Here is a 26,750-nt window from a genome sequence, read left to right on the forward strand (position 1 = left end):
CAAAGTACATTAACTATTCGCGCAACTCAATACTACCCTAAAACCATGGAAATGTTTATAAGGAAATCCTAGGTAAAGAACAATATGATCTTCACATTACGATACACTCTACACACACCTCCTTCCTATAGTGTTTGGTGCAGGGGCTTTCACAATTTCTATACTCTGTCTGCTTTAGGTTTCAAAAGATTTTCTGACTGTGCTAACTCCTGTATCGAGGAAGAGTTACTACAGGGTTATTGGTGACGAAATTTATAGAAATGATCATCTTTAAGTAGTGCATCCCCAGATTTTTGATGGCTGTAGAACACTCTGTGCTCTTTCTTTTAACATTGCTAATTGGTTTAGTCCAAATAGGCACATTTAACTTACCTCTAAATTACCAGGACTACTGGACTGCAGCACCTGTTGTGTCATTTAATACAGTCGCAGTGCAAACATGGCTTTAGGCCTACTACTGCAGCGTAACTGTAGCAGTGTAAAAACTTCAATGTATCCTGTTAAAATATACCTTTGGAAGGTAAAAACCTTAATTTTAAAAGTCATGCCCTAATTACATTGGCCACACCTCTTTGGGAGACCCCCCAGTTTTGTTCATTCCACTGAAAGCCCCAACAGAGAGAAATCTCTCTATACATATTATATATATATATATATATATCCTTTCGACTTCAGCCCACGCTTTGACATCCATGCGCTCTTGGGCGGTGCGTTCACGGTACGGTGGAGCCAAGCCGTTAACAATTACATCCAGTATCTCCAAAGGAGACAATTCCGTGAGCACTCATAATTACCGAGTACAGTCAACTTAATGATTTTTAAAGTTGTGATTTATTCAGCATTCTTCAGCATACCAGTAACCCTCTACGCGTTTCAATCTTTACAAAGGTCTTGTTCACGAGGTCGATAGTTTCACAAGAGTTACATGCTTCTGTTTTTTTAAAGGCATCACATTGGTGAAAGTCACTGACACCACTTCCTGTCTCTCACACAAGGGCATTGTGGTTAATGTAGTGCCCCTAAATAGTGTTGTATTTAAACTGAGTATTAAATTACACCCAGTGCAAAAAAAAGGGTTGATTGTTAGCATCATGTTATTAATATCTACCATTTATCCCTATACTAATCATCGTATCTACATATTTACACCTATAAGCAAATTTGTTCATGTTCGCTCGTTGCCGTTGCAACACTTTTTTTCTATATCATTCAAAATAAACTTTATCAACTCTATTCGTGCGCATGTTTATAATGCTGCTTGTATCTCGTTACAGAAACACATATTCACGGTATTGATGGCTACACATTTAAATTGCCGTTTTTCCAATATTAAACAGAAATTGGATTTCAATTGTAATAATCCTACCCTCCAGTGGGTATTTAGCCTGCATCTTTTTGTAGCGCTAACTACAAATTAGAAATAATGAAATGAGTAGATTATATTGATGCATAATAATCTCTATAATTGTGAAATGCCTTGTAAATTGTTAGCTCCAGCATTTCAGGAGAAAGGAAGTAGTAGCCTGTGTGTGTGTGCGCGGGGGGGCAGGTTGTGTGTATATGCGTTGGTCGTGAGGAAAGGCTAGACAGGGAAGGTGGTTGCTACAGAGGAGGAGGGCTGCGTGGGAGGGGGTAGTGAGAGCAGAGAGCAAGGGGGTGGAGGAGCATGCTGTAAGGCTTAAAGAGCCATGAAAGAAAGGCAAAAGGCAGATGGCGCTACGCGCGTGCACGCGCTCATGAACGCAAAGTTGAGGCCAGCTAAAGCCTCTGGTAGCATTTTGAAAATCCACTAACTAAATTTCTCACAGAGCAGCGCATGCGCTGGCTCAGTGAGACCTACAAAATGTGTGGGGGGCCCCAATCCCCCCCCACACTACCCAGGGACCGCCACCCCGTGGCTTTGCACAGTTATTTGCGAGGGGCACACAGCCCCCCCGCAACTCCGGGGACCGCCACCCCCGGGGCTTTGTTTTTTATGTGTGGGGGCCTCCAAGCCCCGGGGACTGCCACCCGGGGCTTTCATTAATAAATTTGCTGGAGGCACATGGTTCCCCCGCTGCCCGGGGACCGCCACCTTCCGGGGCTCCTATTTTTTAAATAATACCTGTGTGGGGGGACTCGGGCCCCCCACACACCCCGGGGACCGCCACCTCCCTGAGGCTCTAATTATTCAAATTTTGGGGTCTGTGACGGACCCCCACGCCCCGGGGGCCACCACATCCACGGGGCTTTGCCAATGATGGGAGTGGGCCAGCGCGGCCCCCCTCCTGGAGCCAGGAATGGCCCTGGGGAGGCCAGCTCCTGCAGTGTCCCAGGGTGCCCACCCCTGGGACACTGCTGTTTGCAATGACAGGGCGGGAGCCCTCTTCAATCCTGAGGGTCCCTGGGGGCCAACTACCCAACCAAGTACCTCCAATAAGCGCCACAGAGCTGCTTTGCAGAGAGGTGGCCCAGGCCACGCCTCTTTTTACACCTCTCTGCAATGGAGCACTGTGGCGCTTACTGGAGGTACCTGGTGGGCTAGTTGGACCCCAGGGACTGTCAGGATTCAAGGGAACTTAATCTCCCAACTTAAAACGGCCACAGGGCGAGTTTGCACACATGTCACCTCAGGCCCACCCCCTCCCTTCACCACTGTGCAAACGCGCCCGTAGCGCATTTTAAGAGGTAGTTTTAATCCTCCTGCCCTATTATGTACTAGGGCCTTACAGAGGAGGTCTTGCTAATCACAGGGGTACCCCAATGCATAGTGTTCCCATGTGTATGTAGGTGTTTTCACTGTATTCTAAGTGTCTTTTAGCATACCACTGACTCGACACCTGGTTAGTCAGAGTCAGTTACCACCAAGTACCCTTCTGAACAAGTTGTGGGCACAGGATAATTTTGTAAAAAGCCTCTTTCTGCTCCTCTGTTGGTTCTTTCTGCAGATGTCTTGCTTCTTCCTGCACTTTTCTTCGTCTTTGTGGATTTCTGTTGCTTCTTTCTGCATTTCCTTTGCTTCTTTCTGTGCATTTTTTCTTCTTTCTTCACATGTCCTACCTCTGTAGGCATAGTTAGAAACTAGTATTTGTAAAAACCTTTGAAATTCACTGGAAAAACCATAGGTTTCAGGCACGTTATAGTTAGAAATTAGCATTTAAATTTTTTTAGAAATTCACTGAAAAAAACACAGGTTTCAGGGGTGTTATAATTAGCTGGACATTTCACTCGTACAAAACCATTGAAATTTCTCTGTTATAGTTAGTTCTGCTAACTATAACTCGCGACCCTGCAATGCACTGCTGATGATGTCACATATTACATCACTGATGACACCACCGATGACATCATCCATGTGATAAATTGATGCATCTTCTCACACCCTGATATAACTTTTGATACACCCACTCTAAATTACAGACTGCCATTCTCAAAACCATAGACACTCCAACAGCAATAACTACATACACACTCTCTGATTCTTAGGTTTACACACACATCCACTCACTCACCTGTACAGTCACTCATACTTATGGTCACTCAGTACAGGACAATCATATGCATTCATACACCTATATAAACACTCACACACCACCACTCATCCATAGAGGTATTCACACACCTAGTCAGTGATTCAAATAATTAATCACACTGCCATTTACTCACCTATACAGTTATACACACACCAGCTCAATCACTTATACAAATACTAGCACATTCTTACGCTCTTATACAATCACTGATACAAGCACACACTCATCCATACAACCACTCATCCATACAGCCACTCTCACAATCAGACACTCTCACTTATAGCCATTTATGTACTCTAACACACATATATACTGCCTTTCACATATGTAGTTACTCACACATGTACCACTGATATATACTTTCACTCACTAACACACCCATACACACACTCACCCACCCATACAGTCCATCACAGATGCACTCTTGAAACCATGCACCCAGTGAATCACCCACTCACACATCTATGCACAGAGTCACACACACCCCATCCACATAAACACTCAGGCACCCATACAGATAATCAGACAACCAATCAATAACACATAAAGACACTCATGTAGCTATTCACAAACCCATGTAGACGGTTACACACCAACTGACAGACGGATACTGACATTTAAACAGTTTAGTCACTAACCCATGCATTCAGTAAGATAAGTTTAATCACTCACTTATACTCAGTCATGCACCTACTAAATCATCCATTCAAACACATACACGTACTCATTCTTCAATACGCCTTTCCCTATATATATTAAACATATTTAAACTGTACAGAAACACACAGTCACTGGATGATGTCATCAGTGATGTCATTTGACATGTCATGAGTGATGTAATATGTGACGTCATCACCTATGGTTTTTTCAGAGAATTTCTAAGGTTTTTTAAATGCTAAATTCTAACTATAACGTGCCTGAAACCTATGTTTTTTTCAGTGAAAAAAAATAAATAAATATATATATATAGATATATATATATATATATATATATATATATATGTCACATCAGGATCCCAGCGATGCAACTTTCACAGGGAGCGGCGCAGTACCGGGAAACAGACTCCACAGGCAAGACTTGTTGCTTAATGATGTTTATTTAGTGCATCAAATGTCCAAATTACGCGTTTCGCCCGCCAGACTTGCGGCCTTGATCACATTGCGCTTGCAATGATGAAGGGTGCAATATATACAGTGTTACAAGTGGCAGTATTTTTTCTATGTTCATTGAAGTGACTCAACAGGTTTGCAACGTGTTGTAAGGCAACATGTATGACATCACAGGTTTACTGCACACATTTTACTACAGTGCGCCTAAACATAGTAAAGAGACTATAAGTATTGGGCACATGGTCCAGAGCCAGGGATGGCCACAAGCAAGATGTGCTGGTTGACGAGGCGCCTAGGAATCTACTATCCCCCATGTGTAAAGATAAGTAAGAATGTTGCCAGTTTCCGGTGTTAGAGCATGAGACCACGAGTGAATGCCTGTCTCCACAGAGACTTCGCTAAACGTATTAAAGAAGCGAGGTAAATGAATAAAGGGCGGCATGTTATGCCTATGAAAATGTTAAATGCGACATAAGTTCACAAGTGTGAGTCTGTCGGCGGCTGAGGCAAACTCTGTGAAATGGCGTGGTAGATAATAGAATTATGCAATTCACGTAGAGGTGCGACTTCCAGTTATAAAGAAACTGATCTAGGTGTATCAGATGGCACCTGGTGTGTATAGTTCAGTGCATGATGTAAAGTAAAAAATAGCACATTACTAACGTTGCAAGCCAAAGAAACTAACTGCATGAATGCTGCTTGCCACTGAATTTGAAAGTAGTGATTGTGAGGGAAGGGGTATTAGTGGTTACGTGAGCCTTATGAGCATGTATATACAAGGTGAGGTAGGAGTGAAGGTGCTCAATGCGCGAATATACAGTGAGTGTAATAGATGAGCTGCCTACCTCACAGGCATTAGAGCAGATCATGAATGCCTAGTGGGTGAACTAAAACAAAAGAAATAGCGACTGAGCTGTCTACCCATACTAACAAAAGTATTGCTGGTGAGCCACTCTGATGCCACACTAAACAAGTGCATTGAGGCTGTGTGTGGATCACATAAAGCATAATATGCACAATGCCTGACAGGAATACGAAGATACGTATGTCCTATCACAATATTCACAAATGTGCTAGTAGTGAGTAGGCTAGCAGTCCACAAATGGCAAAAAACATAACGGTATAAATACTCAGTGGTGACTCATAGCTCTGGCCTAATTCAAATGACACAAACCATAATGCATATCCATGTGGATACAATACAGTGAGGAAACTAAGTACAAACATAGATATCGACAGTTACAGTAGAAAATATATATATACAATATGTACAATACTGATGCAAATAGAAACCAGCAGGAGAAAGCAACAATGAATGGTAGTGTCATGTGTACGTGAAATCTCAGCTATGTGGTGGCCGATGTTCTTGTCAGCCACCTGCACTGGTTATAGGAAGTGATGTAAATCCTCCGTGGTGTTGAGACCTGCAGGTGCGTTGGTGTTTTGTAAAATATATCTACTCTTCAACTGTCTCAAGAGCCTTTCCCTGTTGCCACCCCGCTTAAGTGGCGGAACACAATCAATGACAGGATATTGCAGGTGCTCTAGGTTATTGTTGTGCAGCTCCTTAAAGTGCCTTGCTACAGTGTAAGCTGGGTCATTATTCATTATAGCCCTGAGGTGTTGGAGTATGCAGAGGTGGACCTGGAACTTAGTGCTACCAATGTAGGGTAGTACACATTTGCACACAAGCATATAGACAGCAAATTCTGCCGTGCATGTCAATCTCTGTTTAATAGTAAGTGGAGTGTGCCTGAAGGTCGACTCAACCCTGGTCAAACTCTTGCCAAACTTACACGCTCTGCAACTCAGACACTTGACAAAACCCTTTACGTCAGCTAGCCAGTTTTGCGTGGTGATGCCCTCCGGACTGTTTCTGACCAGAGCATCTCTCATGGAGAACGCTCTCCTGTATGTGATGTCTGGTTTTTGTGCTAACAAACTCCCCATTGTGGGGTCGTATTTTATAATTCCCCAATGTTTATTGATCATTGATCTGATGGTTCTCTCCTCTGTGTTATGTGTGATGATCAATCTGGGGGTGACCATGCCACTGGGCTCTAAGAGACTAGTGGTAGCACTGGGAACCTCAAGTGCTGTTGGACCCACTAACAGCTCGTCTCTAGGTATGGCATTAGCTCTGTCTATGGCTTTGCGTATGACTGCTGTGGAATAACCGTGTGCCTTACATCTTTTGGTTGCTTCCGCCTGGCAAATTAGGAGATCCTCACGTGTGCTGCAGATTCTGGCCAAGCACAACATCTCCCCATATGGAATGCTCGTGATTAGGTGTCTAGGGTGAAAGCTAGAGGCGTGTAGAGTGGAATTTCCGACAGTGGTCTTGCGGTGGAGTTTGGTCTGGAGAATGCAATTGGTGATATACAAACTGACATCTAGGAATTCAGTAGAGGTGGCGCTGATACTGGCATTAAATTCCAGATTGAGATTGTTATTATTGATCTCTTCAATGAAACACTCTGCACTGCTCACATCCCCTCGCCAAATCACAAAGACGTCGTCTATGTACCTTAGCCACGACACTATGTTGGTACTGTAGACTTCCTGGTTTTTGACCATGAGAACTCGCTCCTCCTACCAGCCAACATGTAAACATGCGTAGCTGGGTGAGAAGCAGGCTCCCATGGCCACACCTCTTAGTTGCTGGTAAGTCTTTTTATTAAACATAAAGAAATTATGTGTCAGGCACCAGTCAATGAGGAACAGAATGAGTTCACTGTGTCTATGGCAGTAACTAGGTCTTTTGCTGAGGAAATATTTGCAGGCCGCCAGTCCATTTAAGTGCTGAATGCTGGTGTACAGCGATGTGATGTCCATTGAAATTAACAGATAGTACTCTTGTCAGGGGACGTCTTTGACCTTGAGCAGGAAATCGCTGGTGTCCCTTAGATAGGATTTCTGGCTCGTAACCAAATCATGCAGAAAGAAGTCCACATACTTGGAGATATTCTCACAGGTACTTTTTCTGGCCGAGATGATAGGCCAACCTGGCATAGGGGTCACATTTTTGTGCACCTTTGGCAGAAAATACAAAATTGGTAGAACCAGTGACTCAATATTGAGGAAAGCACACTCTTCCTTACTTAATTGTCCTTGTGTTCTGAAGTCATTAAGATGACGCTTGAGGTCCTTATTGCTGCTGGTTATTTCTTTTTGACTGGAGATGTTGTAGCAAGTATATATATATATTCAATACGCCTGCTCTTTCATAAAAACAGGATTCGGCACGCTTGGGCTCACTTAAAAGACTTTATTTGTGGCTATAGGTGACACATTTCAACAGCCTTTGCGATCCTTTTCAAAACCATACAAGTTGCCATTATGTTGTTTTTTTATACATCTAATCAAGTTTCAAATCCTTAAAGTGACAGTGCAAAGGAAACCATTAAAGTGACGTGCAATATTTAGTTTCCGCTTTTTTAAAGTGACGTGCAAATCTCAAACCACTTTTTTGAGTAATCTCAAGTAATTACTACCCACAATAGCAGAATATTTTTGAATGAGCCTTCCACATTTCAGTCTCAATGTCCAATTGTAAAGTGCATATTACAAATGTGATAAACATAATATTCATTAAAGATTGTGATGTTATCTTGGATATTTAACAGTTCAACAACAATTTCTGAATTATAAAGTGCTTGTTGCAAATAAAAAAATCTGAAAAAACACTTTGGATATTGTTGATTTCATTGTTCACATAGACATTTATTGTACAAATCCTATTATCAAAATTATATTCAAAACAATTTAAAAGAGACGTTATCTCATGTGCAAACTGCTTGACCATCTAATTCTGGGCAAGTGTCCTTTATCTGTTGGCTAATCATACCAATAATCAATATCTGACCAACTCAAATCATTCATATATACATTGCTTTCTATACTGCTATTGAATATGAATATCCAATCAATATTATTATGACAGTGGTTACTCTATCATAAATTGCCTTACAAGTGCTGAATGTGAATCCTGATTAATCAAAACAGGCTGATAAGGTAGCTTCTATTTTATTTTTTCTCCTTATTTCAGCTTATAAGTGGACATATAATCTTCTTCAGTATTGAGGCCATTCAGAATCGTAGAATTAAATCTCAAAATATATCTAGATTCAACCTGTCTCAGACATTTTTCTCTATTACAACCTCTCAGCCGGCTTGGCACCTGATCCAACGCGAAAAACTTTAGATCTTCTATCTTGCTGGCATTTACAGCTTCGAAGTGCCTGCCACCGGGTAGGTTTGATCTTTATTTTTGATGGCCCTGATAAGCTGTTAGATGCACTGATGGGCATGTAAACTAGTGCTCCTTATATAGACCTCCATACAAGTGCATCTAAGAGCATAAACTATAAACTCACTCCTGCAATTCATAGGTTTCGCAATTTCCCACTTTTTACCAGAAAAAGGCAAAGCTACATCCGTGATGTTGACACTATGGATACATGCTTTGTACTTTTGGCATCATCTAAAGCCTTTACTGCCACTCAGTCATGTCTCTTGTTGCTGAGTCCCAGGACTGCTGACAACCAAATCCTGTCTCATTGATCTAGCTCTCCAAAAAGGTATGGACGGTCTGCTTTGTATTTTTTAACTTATTACTGGATCGCTTAATAACAGGTGCCAATTAAACTGGAAAATAATTCTTATTTGCTGATGCTGGGTACTGTACCCTGTTATAAATCGTAAATTCTGATCTTGCTGAGTGGGTGGATTCTGAAAAAACCAACTACTCCTTGGGTTTCATATTTGATTTGTTTTTGGCCTCTTCCAAGGTAGATTTACCATATCCTTGTGCTACAAACCAATCTCTAAGGTGTTTGTGGGACTGATCTGGACTACTACAATTTCTCCTCATACGTAAGTTATCAGCAAAAGGAATGCAATTTTTTAGTTTTTTAGGATGGAAACTACACACATGTAATACTGTGTTACTTGCGGTGCATTTGCGTTACGTTTTTGTGTGTAGCTGCCCATTTTCCACATATATGGTTAGGTCTAAAAACTGTGCCTCACTCTCACTGAAATTAGATGTAAAATGTAAATTTAGATTATTTATGTTGAGTCTGTTCACAAAGCTTTCTGCTGATGACTTGTTGCCACGCCAGATGATAAAAAGACCATCAATATAGCGTGACTGGAGTGGCTGAGGTCAGTATTGAATTCTAAATACTAGGAGGTCAATGTAACCTCCTGAGCCGCTTCCCCCGCCGTTGAGGCACCCCGGACAATATTTGGGGTTGGATTTACACGTAGAAGTGGTCGATATCGATAGGGTGCAGATACGCCTGGACCATATACCTGAATCAGGGTAATACCACAGGGTGTATTGTGTGTTTTTCTCTGGAACCACTGGGCCACACTTTTCTACTCTTAACACTCATCTGGTCCTGATGAAATGCCATAGGATCCACTAGGGATGAAAAAGGCGTGAAAGATGTCGACCTGACTGTTAATCTATATCACTATTCACTCAATTTGCAAGAACAAATCGACCCTCCACACTGATAGCAGGGTACATGAGTTCTTTTTTCGCCTGTTTTTAACTACATCGTACGAACCCAAGGATAAATACTGCCTAGGGTGCCGGTACGCTATTTTTAACCCACTTGCACACTTCCCACAGACCCGCACTCACCAATGCGTCGTTCTTCTAAAAAGATCTCTGCCAAAGAGCCCTCTTGCAGGCCCATGGTGGACTGGAGCACCACTCCCACGAGGAGCAAAACGCCCAATTGACGAAGCATGACACCCTAACAAGTGTGTGATGGCAACTCTCCAAGTAGGAGTAATTACCCATTATCAAACCTTTACTCACAGAGGAAAATAGGCTTCTTTTTCACCTATACTTCACATGGCCGAATAGGCTAGCCTTTACTTATAGGAACAGTTACCCTCTAGTGATTAATACATATTAACTTGCGAGCAGGGGTACTGGGACTTTTTTCCCTTGGCTCCCCGCCCCTCTCTTTGTGCATCTTATGCATTAACAATACCAGATAGAAATATGAGTGGAGCCCACACAGTTTTAAGAAAAACGAATGTGGCAAACCAAGGATTGATGGAGAATAGTGGAGCAAATGGGAGAGTGGTTACAGGAGCAGAATTAGAGCCATTAATTTGTATTTCAGAAAAATCCGTTGAAACTCTAAAAAGAGGTGCATATGTAGATTCAAGGAGTGTTGTCTATCTATTTAGATTCCCTTCCGTATGAATTTCCCGATTCATGCCCTTATATAGGTACATTTCACATTTCCCTTATATAGGCATAGAAATCCAGTCCTTATTTAGGCATTGTCCATGCTAACTAAATACAGGCATGGCTACTTACATCCATTCATCTACGTAACAACGAGTTCCTGGAAAACCAGACTCTTAAAACTTTAGGACTTCCCCTTGCTTGAATATTTATTTCTCCAAGAACTCATTTATTATGCATGAACATCTATTCCTTAGGGGTTCATTCATGACGTTCATATGCCCGACTTCTACGTCAATACTGGCATTCCTATATACCTTCAAGGTATAAATATACCGTCACTTGCTATGGCAAGGCATGGTGAGCTTCGGCTACCTATTTGCACGATGCGGCTCGCCACAGCAAGTCCCGAAGAAAGTCATCTCCCCAACTGACACACTGGACAGATGCTGTCATCCTCCTTGTAGAGAATCCAGCTCCAGCGTTTCTGACTCCCCTTCCAGGGTGTTAGAGAATCAAGTCCTGGGAAAGAGATACCAAGCTCTCTCCTTCTAAGGTATGGAGCTGATTAGAACCTAGAGAAACTTTTGGCAATTCTTGGCAAAACTAAACTAAACCATAGCTAAAACAGCACCTACTTCTTCCCTCGTACTAGACTTAGGTTAGGTACACTGGGGTAGGATTATTTTAGAAGCGCCAGTTGAGTATTTTAGCCTGTGTTATTTATGTATGTATTTGTATATGTCATAAGCAACAGACCATGCTATTACAGTATTATTTTATATTACTGTTTACGCTGTACACATTATAGTTTGCATTCTGTCTTACGATTGTAGCAGATCATATCTGTTGCATGAGAAAGATGACTGTTTAATACACCCTTTTTTTTTAAACGCCCGCCTCTCTATTTCTGTGCAACTCTGTAGAAACGAAGCAATGCGCGATTGACTGAGTGAAATGGTTATGTATTGTTTCCACGACTCTGAAGATATTGTTCCGTCTCTAAGGGAAACAAAGTTGTCAAGTTTATGCGGTTGTCAGAAACTACTCCCTTCTTGTTAATTCGAGAAAGTTTCTAGTGACCTCGGAGTTAGCTGGCACACACAAGTAATTACGTTTAATGTACTCGATAGAGACATACTGACCTCAGTCCTATGTCAAATCTATAGTGTATATTATTCCAAAGCACAGAGCCAATCAGGGATATAGAAACTACACTACAGGAGGACGTTGCAGATTGAGAAAAAAAAGCGACACCAACATCAGGAGGGTCAATGTCAGGTTAGACTAGTGAAGGAACTCAAGAGATCATTTGGGCCTTCTCCAGAAGAAGTAGATGAGTGGATAAAAGAAATAGTGCCTGGTTGTAGCTTACAGAATAATTGCTGAAGCATAGATGTAAGAAAGTTAAAAGCAGATTTGGAAGACATGATTTTGGGGAGATTAGTCCAGAGAGATTAGGTAAATATCGAGATGAAGAATTGTTTTTCATGTGTAAGAATATTACAGGGAGAAATTTACATGAGAAGTTCGCTGAGGTTGCACAAACATATGGAATTGATATTGACAAGTCCAAGCATTTACAAAAGACAAATCGATTAAACTAAGATTTTAAGATTTTGAATGTTTCACGAAAGCGGTTGCACATCAAAGAGTTAATTAATACTCTAAAGCGTTGGGGTGAATTAGATTTGTTCACGTCCCTTGGTCAAGACAGGATATATTATCATTTACAAGGTGGAGAGGTTTGTCATGGTTTCGAAAGTTTTGTGGAAGGATTTGGATGGCTTGTTTGATATTGTAGTCCCGACTGATTTGTGGGTCGAGTGTAAATTTGCTGCAGATTGGCCTAAAGAACAATATACAAGAGATCCATAGACAGGAGCACCACCTGAAGAAGTCAGGAAAAAGTATAATCATCACATATTTACAGATTGTAAGAATAGACAGGACTACTCAGGATTGAAAGAGTCAGTGCATGCATACTTTGAGAGGCTTTTACAGGTGTTTAAACAGTACAGTGGTATTGAGAATATCTCTGAAAAAGATATGGGGATTTTGTATATTGGTTTGTGTATGGATTAAGACCAGAAATAAGTGCCATGATTCAACAGCATTTAATTTGTTGGCAGAGCAAATCGATTAATGAGATTCTTCATTATGTGGAATATTGTGGTGATGATATTGAGTCACAACATAAAAAGTTCAAGGAAAAATTGATGTTGGCTCAGATGAAAGTAGCAAAGAAAGGATGATTTTTTAATAGGAATATGGTGAGAGTTGCAGTGTCAAATGGAAATACTGTAACACAAATGATACCGTTAACACAAGGTAGAGGTCTAGGTGGTACTATAGAGGAGATAAAAAATAAGTTTCCTTGTTACGCATGTGGCAAGATGGGACATTGGAAGCGCGAGTGTACAAGTATATAAGCAAATACAGGTGATACACAGTTTGAAGCTACAGGAGTAAATGGAATGAATCAGATGCAAATTAATGAACAGACTCAGAATCAGCCAATGTCGGTTGGCAGAGGAAAAGGTCAGGAAATACCTCAAACTCTAACGCAAAATATGAATGGCCAAGTACAAATATGGATGTTGTTATGTGGGTATCGTTTTCCCAAAGATATATCATATGAATAAAAATCATGGAAGCAATTAAATGAAACCAACATGGAATAAAAGGGCAATAAGTGCTACGGAAGTTGTGGGTGATATCTTTGGTGCATTAATACCTTCAGTTGGAGTTATTTTGAACTCACATAAAATTTGAAAATTGTCTACAGTGGTTGATCGTTTATCAATGGATACTGCTGGTGGGTGATTGATAATGAAATGGTTGCTGTTAGATCAATGGTTTTGCAAAATAGACTAGCCCTTGATGTATTATTGGTAAAATAGGGTGGAGTCTCTAGTTCGCTGAAAATTCAACAATGTTGCACTTATATCCCTGACAAAAGCATAGACTTGGAGGGATCTATAAGTAACATTACTCATGTGCGTAGAGATTTAACAGAATTAAAGTTGATGGTGCATGGGAAAAACTTGATAAGGGTTTTCCTCGGTGGGTAATTGGTTTACAGCACTAAGCAACAGTTTGCTAGGACAAATATTAACACCAATAATTGCTATTGCTGCTGCTATACTAATCGTAATACTGATATATATATGTAAGTGTAAAGTAGAAGAGACTAAACAAAAGGCAGGAAAAAGAGACGGAATAGAGTTGGAAGACAAACAGGGTGCTTATTATGAAGTATTAAGGGATGTAGAGGGTGTTAAGCTTAAACAGATGAGAACAAGTGCATTGATTCGCCATCAGATGAAGGGATTGATGGAGCATGATTATTTGAGAATAATTTTGCTCAATCAAGTCTGCTCATAAAGTGTGAACTAATGTTTATTTAATAAGTTATGACTAATAGTGTGGTCTTTTTTAAAAATGGGAGAGTTTTCAAAGTGCAACGTAAAAGCATGCCGGAGTGACACAACATTTAGAGTTCCAAAACTGCATCGTAAAAGCATGCAGAAGGCTTGCAAACTTTAGTAATGAGATGTTATGAGAGAGAAACTTACTAAATGTACTATGAAATATAGTGTAAAAGTAAATTGCATGTTGAAATATAGAAATATGTTTATTAAAATGCTTAAAGTTAAATTGATTCTTGCTTATGGTGTTTTCTGAACATGAAAATCTAAATAGAAAAACAGTGTTGCTTATACTTTTAGAAAAACATAATCAGACTATGCTTTAATGTTTAATTGAAATTATGCTTTTTATATAGTTTCTTATGCATTCTCTAATTTCTCATACATTTTTATAATAGTGTGTTTTTATTTATTAGAAAATGATTAATTTGTTGTTTTCCATGTAGGACTCAAAGCCCCAAGTGTATTATTTATTTTCCTAACATAGGCCTTAGAAAAATATACTTTGTCCTCCACTATTTTTAAAAAGCTGATCTATTTGCTTCAGTTATGAATGCTTATCACTAACGTTTACTTCCTATGGTTAGAGTATTCTTTCTCTGAATAATTGTATCAACTTTGTGCAAGCAAACATGGAAGTGAGTGTGGATGTGAAAAGTTTCAATGTGCTTCCTATTTCCGAGGTGATTTGATAACTTATTAATGAATAAAAAAATTATGTTAGAGTTCCAGATGAATTTGGACTGGAGAATAATCATACTACGATTGCACCAAGGATCCTAACCAATGGAATCATGTAAAATTGTGATCAAGCTACATTTGGGGGTTGGAATTGTGAACCTTTGAGGTATAATTACCCTTTGAGAAAAGAACGGTGGGCTGACTATTTTCCTTGCAAATCTTGGGCGTGACATGTTGTTGGTCCGAACTATAACTTTCCCTGAACTGAACTTTCCTGAATTTTCCTTGCACTTCATCGGCTGGTGATGTTGCATAAGCTATGTCTTTTTGGCTGAAAGGATGGATTTTTAGACTATTGCACGCTGTCCATTAGCTCACTGATCTTAGGTTTGTATGAAACCTCAAGTTGCATACTGAAATTGCAATGTGTTTCTCTCTCTCTCTCTACCCTCATGACAGTTATTGATTTTTGATGTATTTTTGCTCTTAGCTGCGAATTATTGTGATATTATCTGTACTACTTTTGAATTAACAAAAAACTGATCATTCCAATCTGTTTTGTGATTGACCATTCATTTTGCAGTTTAGATAAATGTATCTTGATAAATATTCTGAGTTTGTCTTTATTGACGAGAAATATTTAACATAAAATGATTTGTAGAGTATTTGCTGTTAGTTAGGTATTTTCTTCATTACAGGTCCTCATGAAGGAAATAGCATAGTCTCTAATGATCTGAGTCCCTATTAGCTCTTACAAAGATCTATCAGAGGACCTCATAAGTTGTGAGTGGTTGTAGAGTTTCTATGGGCCCAAACTCTTGGTTTAGTAAATGATTATATAGTTTGGTTCATGGTATATTGAATATTTGTGAATGGTTATAAATTTTACACCGCTTCCGCTGGATCACCTCTTTAATTCCCTTGATAGCCTATTTGATATTACCAAAGTGTAGTTCAAGTGGCTGGAGTAACCCTTCAATAAGCAACTTGAGCTTTGAGTAAAGTGTGTCCACAAAGTCTTGCATCTTGTTGCTAATGAAGGACTCAAGTGATTTTGCTGAGAAAGCATCCTTCACCTGCAAACTTGGCAGGGATTACCAGACAAGGGTTCCCTGTGGGGGCAGACCACTCCCTTTTTTTCCTTTTCAGAGACAGCGGGGGAAAGTCTCCAACAGTCTTTAACCCAGCATCCTTCTAGGGCGAAGCAACTTCGGTGCTTGACTGGTGCACTAACGCTTGGACTTGTGCTGTGTTGCTCTACCTCCCAAAACTCCCTTCATTAAGGGCACAGGGAATATCGCAGTTGCTGGGGTGCCATCAGGTAATGAACATGTTGCTTTGGAAATACCACAAATCAGTTAGGGGGAACCACAGTCAGCCCACCCTTGTGAGGCCAGTTCTAGGTTTAAATTAGTAATTTCATCATGGAGGTTCCACACTGCCGACAAGAGAAAAGATAAAATACTAGTCTTATCCATGTGGGATTTAGAGGGGTCCTAGTCTTTGCGCAGGGTGGAGTCTTCATCAGTGGTAACATTGGCTTTCCCATCAGAAACGCTGAAGCGTGTGTCAGTGCATTAAATCAGGGAAGTTAAGAGCATGGGCCCGGTCTAGGGCTAGACTGGCCGTACCGTGCATCGGGAGTTTCCCCGGGAGGCTGGAAGGGTCGGGTCCGGTTTTACCATGGTAGGGGCTGGTTTGGCTACTGGGGGAACTGTTTTGAAGCAGTGCTACCATATTGGCCCCAGTAACAAATGCAGCCAGCAAGCGTTTCCAGCCTCCCAGACCTAGGCAGTGCTGATTTTAGAAAATTGCCATTGATGCTTTGGGTTCACAGTCCAGCCCTGGCGCTGGTTTTAGCCAGGCTCCGAAGGACCGGCACTTGGCCCGATGCTCTGCCCGTGTGCATCCAGCGCATTCTGAGAATCAGCTGAACTATATAGGGTTTGGGCCCTCCTCCATCTGATCCATCCTCACAGCCGCAACAAGGTCTTTCCTTGAACTCGAAGTCCTGCTTTCCGGCATATTGCGCAGCAGAGAGAATCAGCTGCACTACATAGCGCTTAGGGCCTACTGCACTTCGCCCCTCCTCACAGCAGCAACAAGGTCTTTCCTTGGACTCAAAGTCCCGTTTGCCAGTGACCCTCCCACAAATCATCTCTGTTACAGAGCATTCGCTAAAATATGTCTCTAAAGAAAACGTGATTTGTGATTAATTGCTGATAAACGTAGATGAAAAATGCATCTTTTGGCCCAATCATTTTAAAGTTTTCCAGTGGGTGAACCTGAACCTTCTTTAAAGGAAGGGGTTACCTCACTTCACACCCACGTGTGTCCCACTAGCTACAAAAACACTGTAATCTGGCCTTAAACTTAAAAGGTTGGACAACCCTGCACCAGTGAGTAACAGGATAATTCATTCAACACTCTTCCTTTTTGGAGCTTTTAATGCAGTTAATGTACAGCTTCAATAGATTGATATCTCCGTAGCTACTTAGACATAAGTCGGCAAAAACAGCCGCCAGGTAGGAAACCCTTCCATCCCTTATACTTGCTTCATGTGCCTGGTCAGAATTAGACTCGTCGCACTGCACGATAATATAAACAGTAGTTCCCTTTGCGCGGCGTCCCTTCATTAATTTTGCCGATTTATCTCTAAGTAGCTACGGAGATCAATCTATTGAAGCTGTACATTAACTGTTTCCAGCCAATCGTCTTTTGCTAAATCTATTTTATTGTCGATTGATTGTTGGTACGCTCGCTGTTCCATCTTTTAATTGGAAATTGTTTGATTGGGATGCTCAGTAAATTTTATGTCCTGAAGATGACCGTGGATTTATAACAAAGGTCGAAACGCCGTCGATGCAACTGTGGCCACAATTTATGGAGGACACATTGTTTTTTTTGTTGTAGGTCCAGTGTTGCCCTGGAACCCTTCCTTTACGTAACCTCTGTTTGTATGCCATTTGTCTGGTCGTGTAGGTCTATTAATTGTTATATGTACCAGTCTGTATGTCTGAGCCTCGTAAAATATTTTATACAGAATAAATTTTGTATGTTTTCTAAGAAATGGTTTTTATGTGGGCCGAATTCTTTGGTGTGCACTTGATCACTTATCATTAAAATATGTTTGTAATTTTTTGGTACATTCTGAACCGCTGTTAGGATAAAATACCTATTGCCCCTGGCTCAGGTGGTTAGGGCTGCTCCTGGGGTGGTTTATCATTAATATGGCACATGGCATCTCTGTCATCTCGCTCAAGCAGGTCCTCTTCCACCATACATAGACCGATTTTTCTGAGGTGATGGATCTCCAGCTATTGAGGAAATGCTGAATTCTGCTTCCTACCAACCAGACATGAGCCTGAGAGGGCAAACTGAAGTGGCTTTGTGACCACTGCAGCAGGTGAGGAAGAATTCAAGGAGTGCTGGCTTTTAATGTTTCTACTTGTGCCATATCTATGGCCCAAAAGCAATGGTCAATTGTTGCAGCACAGGTTGGGAAGGCTGGCAGTCCCTGTAAGTTAGCTACCTGGCACAGTGTCTGAATTTCCTGCATTTGTGGGGAAAATGTTAAGTTTGTGTCGCCAGCCTCAGAGATAGAGGGCTGTTGCTCGACTGTCCCTGAATTATTCCAGCACCAGACCCATCACCGGAAATGTACATTAGAAATACTTGCATGGCTCCAGAAAACTTGGTTGATCTCATCCAGTAGTGTTTTCTAAGTTTGAGACAGGGGCCAGTAGGTCATCGATGCAGTCTGTAGCATCATGGCTGTACAGAGCACATGCTTGGCTGCATCCTGATAATCATGTTTAATTTGACTAATAATGCCCAAGATAAACTGGAGCAGCAAGCAATAAGTTGTTAGCAATATTCCATAAGGGTTTAGAGTCCCTAACCAAAAAAGAACTGTGCTAAGACTTCTGAGGGCTCAACCAGCTGGAGAAAACATCCTTTTTCAAAAGCATCAATCCTTTTCGATTTCACAGTCTGGAGGTTGAAGCTTGTAGCAACACAAAAAGAAGATGGACAGAATGCTGAACATTGTCAAACATTCACCCCTGTTACACATATATGTGCCTAAATCCATCGGATTTTGCCTCACCATGCCATTCCAATTTGGACTCAGCTATATGCAAACCAGTCTTGATCCTGCTCCACATGGAAACAGTCTTACCAGGCCCGGTCCTCCCTGGACCGTTTACAAGCATCCTGGGACCAGTTTCGAGATATCACCCCTCAGCAGCCAGGCTAGCTTGAATCTAATGGCATAGTGAGCACATGGCCCATATTAGAAGGGTATTAGTAAGGTCTTCATTAAATTGCAGTAATAGTTCATATGTTGATGGCCCTGGTTGAAGAATCTGAGTTGATACAGTTAATTTAATCTCAATAGGAAATTTTTATTTTTAGTGATTCAGCTTCCCTCCATACTACCACTGCAAGTGAAGCACATTCCTTCATTGGTGCCCCAAGTGGTGTGTTTTGAAGCAGAGTCTAGTTATACCATATAGTGCCCCAGGCCCTTTCTGTCTACATCTGAAGCATGAGAGTCTCAATTGTCCCTGCCAGCCCATAGACAGGAGTGTGTTAAAATTGTCCACACTACCTTGAGCGTCTATAGAGGCAGTAGGCCTCAAGCCCTCCGGTAACCTCAGATGTATCTCTCCTTTGAAGGCCAATAACCTCAAGTCACTGTCTTTCTGATGAACACGTCTCCAGGCCTGTCTTCTGTGTGTACATCTTTCTGATCATCAAGAAGATGTGGCAATAACAGGATGCATCTGTCATCTAGAAGAACAAGATGTGCTAAGAGTAGGAGTGGGGGCCAACTGGGACTTTCCGGGACAGGGAGAGGTGTGGCGCCGCGGCCAGGGCGACTGACGCTGGAATCTGGGGATCACGGTTCGATCCCCAGCGCCGGCGGCAGGTTAGCCCAGCACCATGTAACTCTGGGCAAAAGCTTGCTTAATCTTCCCGACGGCCCCCAGCGCCTAGAGACCCTAACGGGTGATTGTGCGCTTTACAAATGTGGATTATTATTATTATTATTATTTCCGCAGCTTCTCATCTGATGTTTTGCTAGCTTTGGAAACTAAGATAGCGACATGCCTTAAAATAAACAAAGGCCTTATAAAGAGCTTCCACCTTAAAACTCCGAGAAGTGACGCAAATTGTTTTCAATACAATTTTCAGCTTTTGTTATGTTCTGCAGTCAAACACCTGCTAAAATTAGACTTTGCGGTCAACAGATCCTCATTATAGGTGTATAAAAGGGCTACTCACTAACTTACTCGTTGATCACCTCACACAGTGTTTGCCACGGTGAAGTGTTCCCAGCTAGCTGTTTGATAAATTTATTTGGTTATATCTGGGGCGCACTCCTATTGTATGAAAATGTAATCTAATTTTTTAATATTGGGTGCTGCAACCTGCGGGAGTTGTCTGCTCCCGTGGCTAATGAATCCAATTATAACAGGCAGCGTGGCCTGACTCAGTTGCGCACACTGCACTTGGTATTGAAAAACACCAAAACTTAAACCGCTATATTGCAATGTATTTCAGTGTTTATTTGTGTTGTGTCACACTCTTTTTTTTGTTTTTTTCAATGTATTGTTGTTATATTTCTTAGTTCACAACAATGTATAAATGTATTTAGCATTTGTTAAGGTTATATCTCCTCATTGTACTTTGATATTCAATTACCCTCTCTCTCACTCTCTCTTTGAATTGCTATGATTTTAAACTTGCCAAGATTGCATGTTTTTGCTTTTGATTAGTTGTGTCTTTGACATTTATTGTTTAGTTGTTTAAATAAATAGTGTCACTCCTGCCTCAATTCCTGCTTCTCAGAAGTGTGTCTTGTTATTTCAGATAACACATTCAGTGTTAGTTTCTTTGTGGTGAAAACCACCCTCCAACATTTGGTGACCACGTAGGGACGTGCATAGGACTTTCCAGACTGCAGAGAAGGAGACTTTCCCTGTGGCTGTGGCTGGAGTTTGCCCCTCGCTGGCTCTTCCTGAGTGAACCACCAAACACACACGGGTAAGTCAAGAGTTTTCTGGTTTTTCTCTTTGCCTTGCCTCAGTGTAGTCTGGGCGAGCTAGGTTGAAGGCTTGCAGGTGTCACGCTTCGGCCCCAAGCCCCCCGTCTTCTTCCCGCAGACTGGTATCTTGCCACGTCAAAACACTCTCTTTAAAATAAAACACCTAATCAGGCACCAAGCCAGGACTTGTTGTAGATCCTTGACGTTTGTGGCTGTTGTGTTTGGGTTTCCGTGCAACATTTAATGAATTAAAGAAATAGTTACTCCTGACTCAATTCCTGCTTCTCCGAAGTGTGTCCAGTTATTTCAGATAACCCATTCAGTGTTAGTTTCTGTGTGGTGAAAACCACCCTCTAACATTTTAGCTCTGTTTCAGGAGATGTGTCCAGCCTCCTGGCATTTTTTAAGCCTAAATACAATGCATCCTCAGTCTAATGAGGGGGCAGCAATGTGTCCCTCTTACCATCCTCACCAGTGTCCTGAAGGGCATTGAGGCTGAGATCTTGGTTCAGGAATCCACTGGGTAACCATAGAATGAGCTTTCGTGATTGTGTAGAGCAAAATAGGCCTAGAGTGGACATACGTCGGTTCGGAGTCAGTTTGCGGCATCGGAATCAGTACACTGAACAACGCCGGCAGAGATGTTGAGAAAGGGAGAACCGATGTGAACCATGGCTCTAGAGTCAAAATAGGCCTGATTGCGGGTCCCAAGGGGACGAATGGCACTGGGGGCGAACACGCCGATGCAAATCTGACTGGAACCTGCCACTTCATGCCAGAGGCACTGAAATTGCACTAACAATCTGCAGCATTGCCTTTTGAAGGCTTTTATTTGCTACATTCAACAGCAATCCAGTGGAACCCAGACACGCCATAACTAATGATGTGACTGTTTCAGAGGCAGTAGACATCAGGGAAGTGCGATTTATATCTTGAAACACTGTTGCTTTCTTGTTAGACTTTGAGTGGCAGATGGAGATGAGTCCTGCTTGGCCTTCATATGCTTATGCCAAGAGTTTTACTTTGAATTACCAGAGAGGGAGTGGGATATATGGTTAAACCACAACCTCTCCGATAAGGAGCTTAGACCTCGCAGTCCTGAATCGCCTTCGGGTGCATCAGGGCACTCTTGTCACACAACTTGAGTCATGGCTGAGGCCAAAGTGCCACAGGCATGTGTGGAAACATGACAGACATATGGTTCTTGTTGTCTCTGTACAGATTGAATCCTGTCACTCTCTGTGGGAACATTGTTCCCCAGCATACTGTCAGATGTTTTTTTCGAGTCAACTGCAGACCTTTCAAAGTTGAGAGCTAAACTCTGTCTCCAAGTCGAAGGGTGCAGAAAGAAAGGAACTGACCTCAGCATGTAGGGGTGGTGCTTTTATGTGGCTACACTCTCCCACTTCAGAATGGAGTCACCAGAGAGGAAAACAACGGCACCTATCTGCACCGAGGGGCTCTGCTATGAAACTCTTCAGATCCAGTCTGGCGCCTGGAGATATTCTACAGGTGAGGAATCTGAGGTTAAGGTATTCATCTAAAATATATTTACCAGAGAAGGAAGATTTTCTTCTGAATACATTTTTCATGAGATTTCTCACCTTATGAATGAGTCCCAGCGCAATACCTCACAGGGAGATGGGGACGTTACCCAAGGTCACCATGCAACACATCTCTGGCAAAGGGCTCATCACTGGATGCCGGGGAGATGAGGAAATAATGGATTACAAACATATGCAATGGCGACCATGTTGCAAACCAGCAACTGGGACACCTCTGGGAAGAGCCACTGAAACAGCCATGGCCTTGATGGAAGGGCCTTTCTGAGCAAGAGCATAGACGTTTTTGATACAGAGGGTGGTCCAACGTCAAATAATGCATTTGATCACTGTATTGCCCTTCTAGGCTCCAGCAAAGCCCGCAAAGAAATGATTGTCCACTCTGTCCTGTTGAGTACTTTCAATGTATTAGGAAACCACAAGCCTGGGATCCAGTCTATGAACTCATTCCCTCACCTTGGCTGGATGCGGAGGAGGGAGCACAATTAGAAGACTGATAGACTAGGCCACACGAAAGGCCATAACTGCCTTGGGTAAGAAGGATGGTCAGACGCAAAGAACCAACTTATCTGCATTGAAAACAATGAAGTGTAAGTGAACTCAAAGGGCCTGCAGTTCTCTGAACTGGAGAGTAGAAATAATCACCAGCAACAGAACTATATTTGGAGTTTGAAGCCAAGCCGAACAACTGTGCATCAGCTCAAATGGAGATGCCCTCAAGGAAATGTTGAAATCTACTGAGGTATAACAAAAGGAGAGGGAGGTAACAAGTAAGGCAAACCATTCAGAAAATATACCTTCAACAGTGATTTAAACCGGGAAGGTTATTGAAGAAGGTATATAAATTCAGAGTTCACTGTCCCTGATCCTCCAACACTTTACACAGTACACTGCATGCCAACAGAATGAGTGGAAACATTGGCAGCAGGTCTCAAGACCTGCTGAACCTGAAGTCATCCTTCTTGTAACTACCAGGGGAGGTGTAACACAGTAAAATAAGGACTCTTTCCGTTCTGAGTGGTGGTAAAAATGTCTGAAAGCAGAATCCCCAATCTGAAGAAAATTCCTTCCATCACCTGTGCAGCACACACTAGTGGTCTTCCAGAGAGAAACAACTGCAAACATCTGTCCTTGCACTGATGGAGCCTACCAGGTGAGCTGCCACTGGGCAGATTCTCTATTGTTATGCCCACTTCTGTAGGCAAATCTCCACCCAATATGACATCCATGACTCAACTTCTCCCTTCCTGTTGATATAATAGACAGTGATAGTGTTGTCTGAAAGAATAAAGGCAAATTACTGAAATAAACTGATGGAACAGTTTAAAGCCTTCAGGGCAAGGTAGACCAACTACACTTTGAGTCACTTATGTTCAGGTGCTACTTTGACATGGCCCAGAGGCCCCATACCTCCCTATCACCCAGAGGAACACCTGCGTCGAGCAGGAAGTTAGCCTTGAACACAACAGGTTGATCTTGTGGGTGTTGAAAGAGTTACCTCTCAGGCAGATGAAGAGATCCACCCACCAGCGTTGATCACAATACACCATCTGGATAATCTGTACCTCAGACAAGTTTCAGCGCTCCGTCCATCATTTCCTTGTGTTTGATTTGTTCGCTTAAGTTGGCAGGGTATACCCAGACGTGAGTCCCTTGCTCACTTTGCCACTGGATTCAAGCTAGCCTGGCTGAGGTGGGGTGTTACCCCAAAACCGGTTCCAGGATGCATGTTTATGATCCAGGGAAGACCTAGCTTGGCAGTTTAGGCCGGACCTTTCCCATGAGGAACAGGGTCAAGACTAAATTGTATATGGCTGGGTCTGAACTGGGGTGGCGAAGTGAGCTAAATAATGATGATGGATTCAACACAGAACTGTGACTGAGGGCGAGAATCTGAAAAGTTCCAGCACTCCGTCCATCATCTCCTTGTGTTTGCTTTGGATAGTATAGCCATGGCATGATTAAAAAATCAGTTTGATTGAGACTTCACCGTCACAAGCCAATTATCCAAGGCTGGAAGCACATGGAGCCCAGACCATTGAAGGAAAGTCTCCATGATCACCAGCTACTAGCACACATGCTTATGACTATCTTTTGTCCGAACCTGAGAACTACAAACTGATAAATGGTGGGACCTCATTGTGAATCTCCAGTAGCATCTCTGTGAAAGGAGGTTTGGCAGATTAAAGTAAACATAGAGGAGAACCATAGGCAAGAACCAATTCTAAAGTTCGTGGACAACAGGACCTCAGCTAGGGACAGCAGTTTATACAGACATCCATCCTTCTTGAAGATCATGAAGTAAAGGGAATTAAATCTCATGCCATTGATTTACGCTAAATTTTACTCCTAGCCTTCCCCACTAAATTTAAATCAGATGGTCTTTTTATAGCCTGCTAAAAGTGTTTGAGAGGAATAAAACAATTCAAGGTCATACTTTCAATTTAGTCATGCTTTTAAAGGATCACAGACTCTGACTTTCAGTTTTGTGGATTTATATTAAGGCCAAAAATAATTGAATATAAACACACCTCAATATCAGAGTATACAGATACATAAAAATCAATACAGAGCCGAATCTACGGATATAATTCATTCGGCGGAAAAAAGCCATAATATAATGACCTCCAAAATCAAAATGCAACAAAGAATAGAAGCGGAGTCCAGTTCTCTTTTCATTAGAGAAGAAAAGAAAAGTATCTTTCCCTGTACTGCTCTACATGAAAATCCTACCTATTTCCCCGATATCTGATCCCAAAGGTATCAGCACGTGTTGACTTCCTAAGAAGTACTCACGTCAAATGGGTTTGATAGCTTAAAGCTATGGAACTCGTTCTAAGATGCTCCTTCTCCTCCGAAAATAAGCAGAAGTCACTTGAATCTGTCCCTGCGCATCATACAAAAAGGCAATGTTCAACCCACAAAAAGTCACAAGGTAAACTTTTCCATTTGCAACATCTTTTAGTAAGTTTCCACAGAAGCTTTAATTAAATTGGTTCTTCTTCCAGTGGCCTTAGTTCCCAGATAGGCCAGACACGAAAGGCGTCCTCCCTTTTTCACCATCCAGCCTCCTTAAATCTAAGAATAACGAGGTCGAATTCCTGCACCTGCAGTAGAATGAGAACATACTGTCTTCGAACACAAAAAGGATTCATTTAATTATAATTCTTGAGCAACCAAGGAGAAATGAAACTCAAAACAACCTGCAGTTTGGGCCTACAATTCAGGCAACTTAAACTAGACACAAATTACATTGCATGAGTAATATTTCATCCTGCAAATTATACATACAGGAATGACAGGCTCCATGGCACATGTACATGCCCCCCATTTTGTTCTTCTCTCAGAGGTAAATTTCCTACGTGTCCGGTCTCTCCACCCGGAGGCGGAGTATCTCCTATCACTTTCTTGGCACTTTTCTTTTCGGCCCACCTCTCTTCCCATTTGTCTAATTCTCTCAACGGTCGCATCACTATCACCAATTCTCTAATTCGTGCCTTTATTCCTGTTGTTCGCTTTTCTTCCAAGTCTTTATCAGTGTACTTCAATCTGCAGCTTCCTTGCATCTATTTCGTCTTTGTCAAATCCACCTCATACCTTCGTGCCAACTGTATCAGTGCTTACTGAGCTCGCTTTGCCTTTCTAGTAACATCTTTAGCTACAAATAACAAATCGCTTGGGTCAAATGTTTCAATTCTGTCCAATGGCAGATTCCCTTCAATCACCTCATCCATTTCTGCTTTTAATCTTACCACATATAACAATGGTGCCTTCATTATGACTTGTAAAATTCTCTGACCTCTTTCACTTCCTGATTCCTCCCTATCACAACTTTGTGTTCTCCTTGGACCCTACTCTCCTCCATTCTCAAAACTGGGTGACTTTCTCTCTCACAACTTCGACTTCGCCAATGGTTGCCCTCACACAAATTCTGTGGTTCAAACAATACCCTAGGTGCTTCTCATCTCATCCCCATTTCTTCACACCGTATCATTGACTCCCTCACCGGTGGAACCCACATTCTAATGTCTGACCTAGAGTTTGCCAAAGTTCCTGTTAGTCTTGGTTCCGACCCACTGTCCATTCTCGATGGATCAGCTGTAGCTGGCAGTGGAGTACTAGCTTTCACTGGTACCTGAGCCAGACCCGTTCCACTCATTGTAAGACTCCCTCCGGATATAGTTTCTT

At 41.9% G+C, this 26,750-nt stretch overlaps 1 protein-coding gene across 1 annotated transcript in view; it reads right to left on the reverse strand.

Moving 5' to 3' along the window:
• The window catches only part of LOC144782041 (cytochrome P450 2G1-like), a 519,896-nt gene that overhangs the window by 323,111 nt on the left and 170,035 nt on the right, over window positions 1-26,750 (reverse strand). The window lies entirely within an intron of this gene.

The sequence above is a fragment of the Lissotriton helveticus genome, chromosome 9 (genome assembly GCF_964261635.1).
Source record: "Lissotriton helveticus chromosome 9, aLisHel1.1, whole genome shotgun sequence".
Classification (NCBI taxonomy): domain Eukaryota; kingdom Metazoa; phylum Chordata; class Amphibia; order Caudata; family Salamandridae; genus Lissotriton; species Lissotriton helveticus.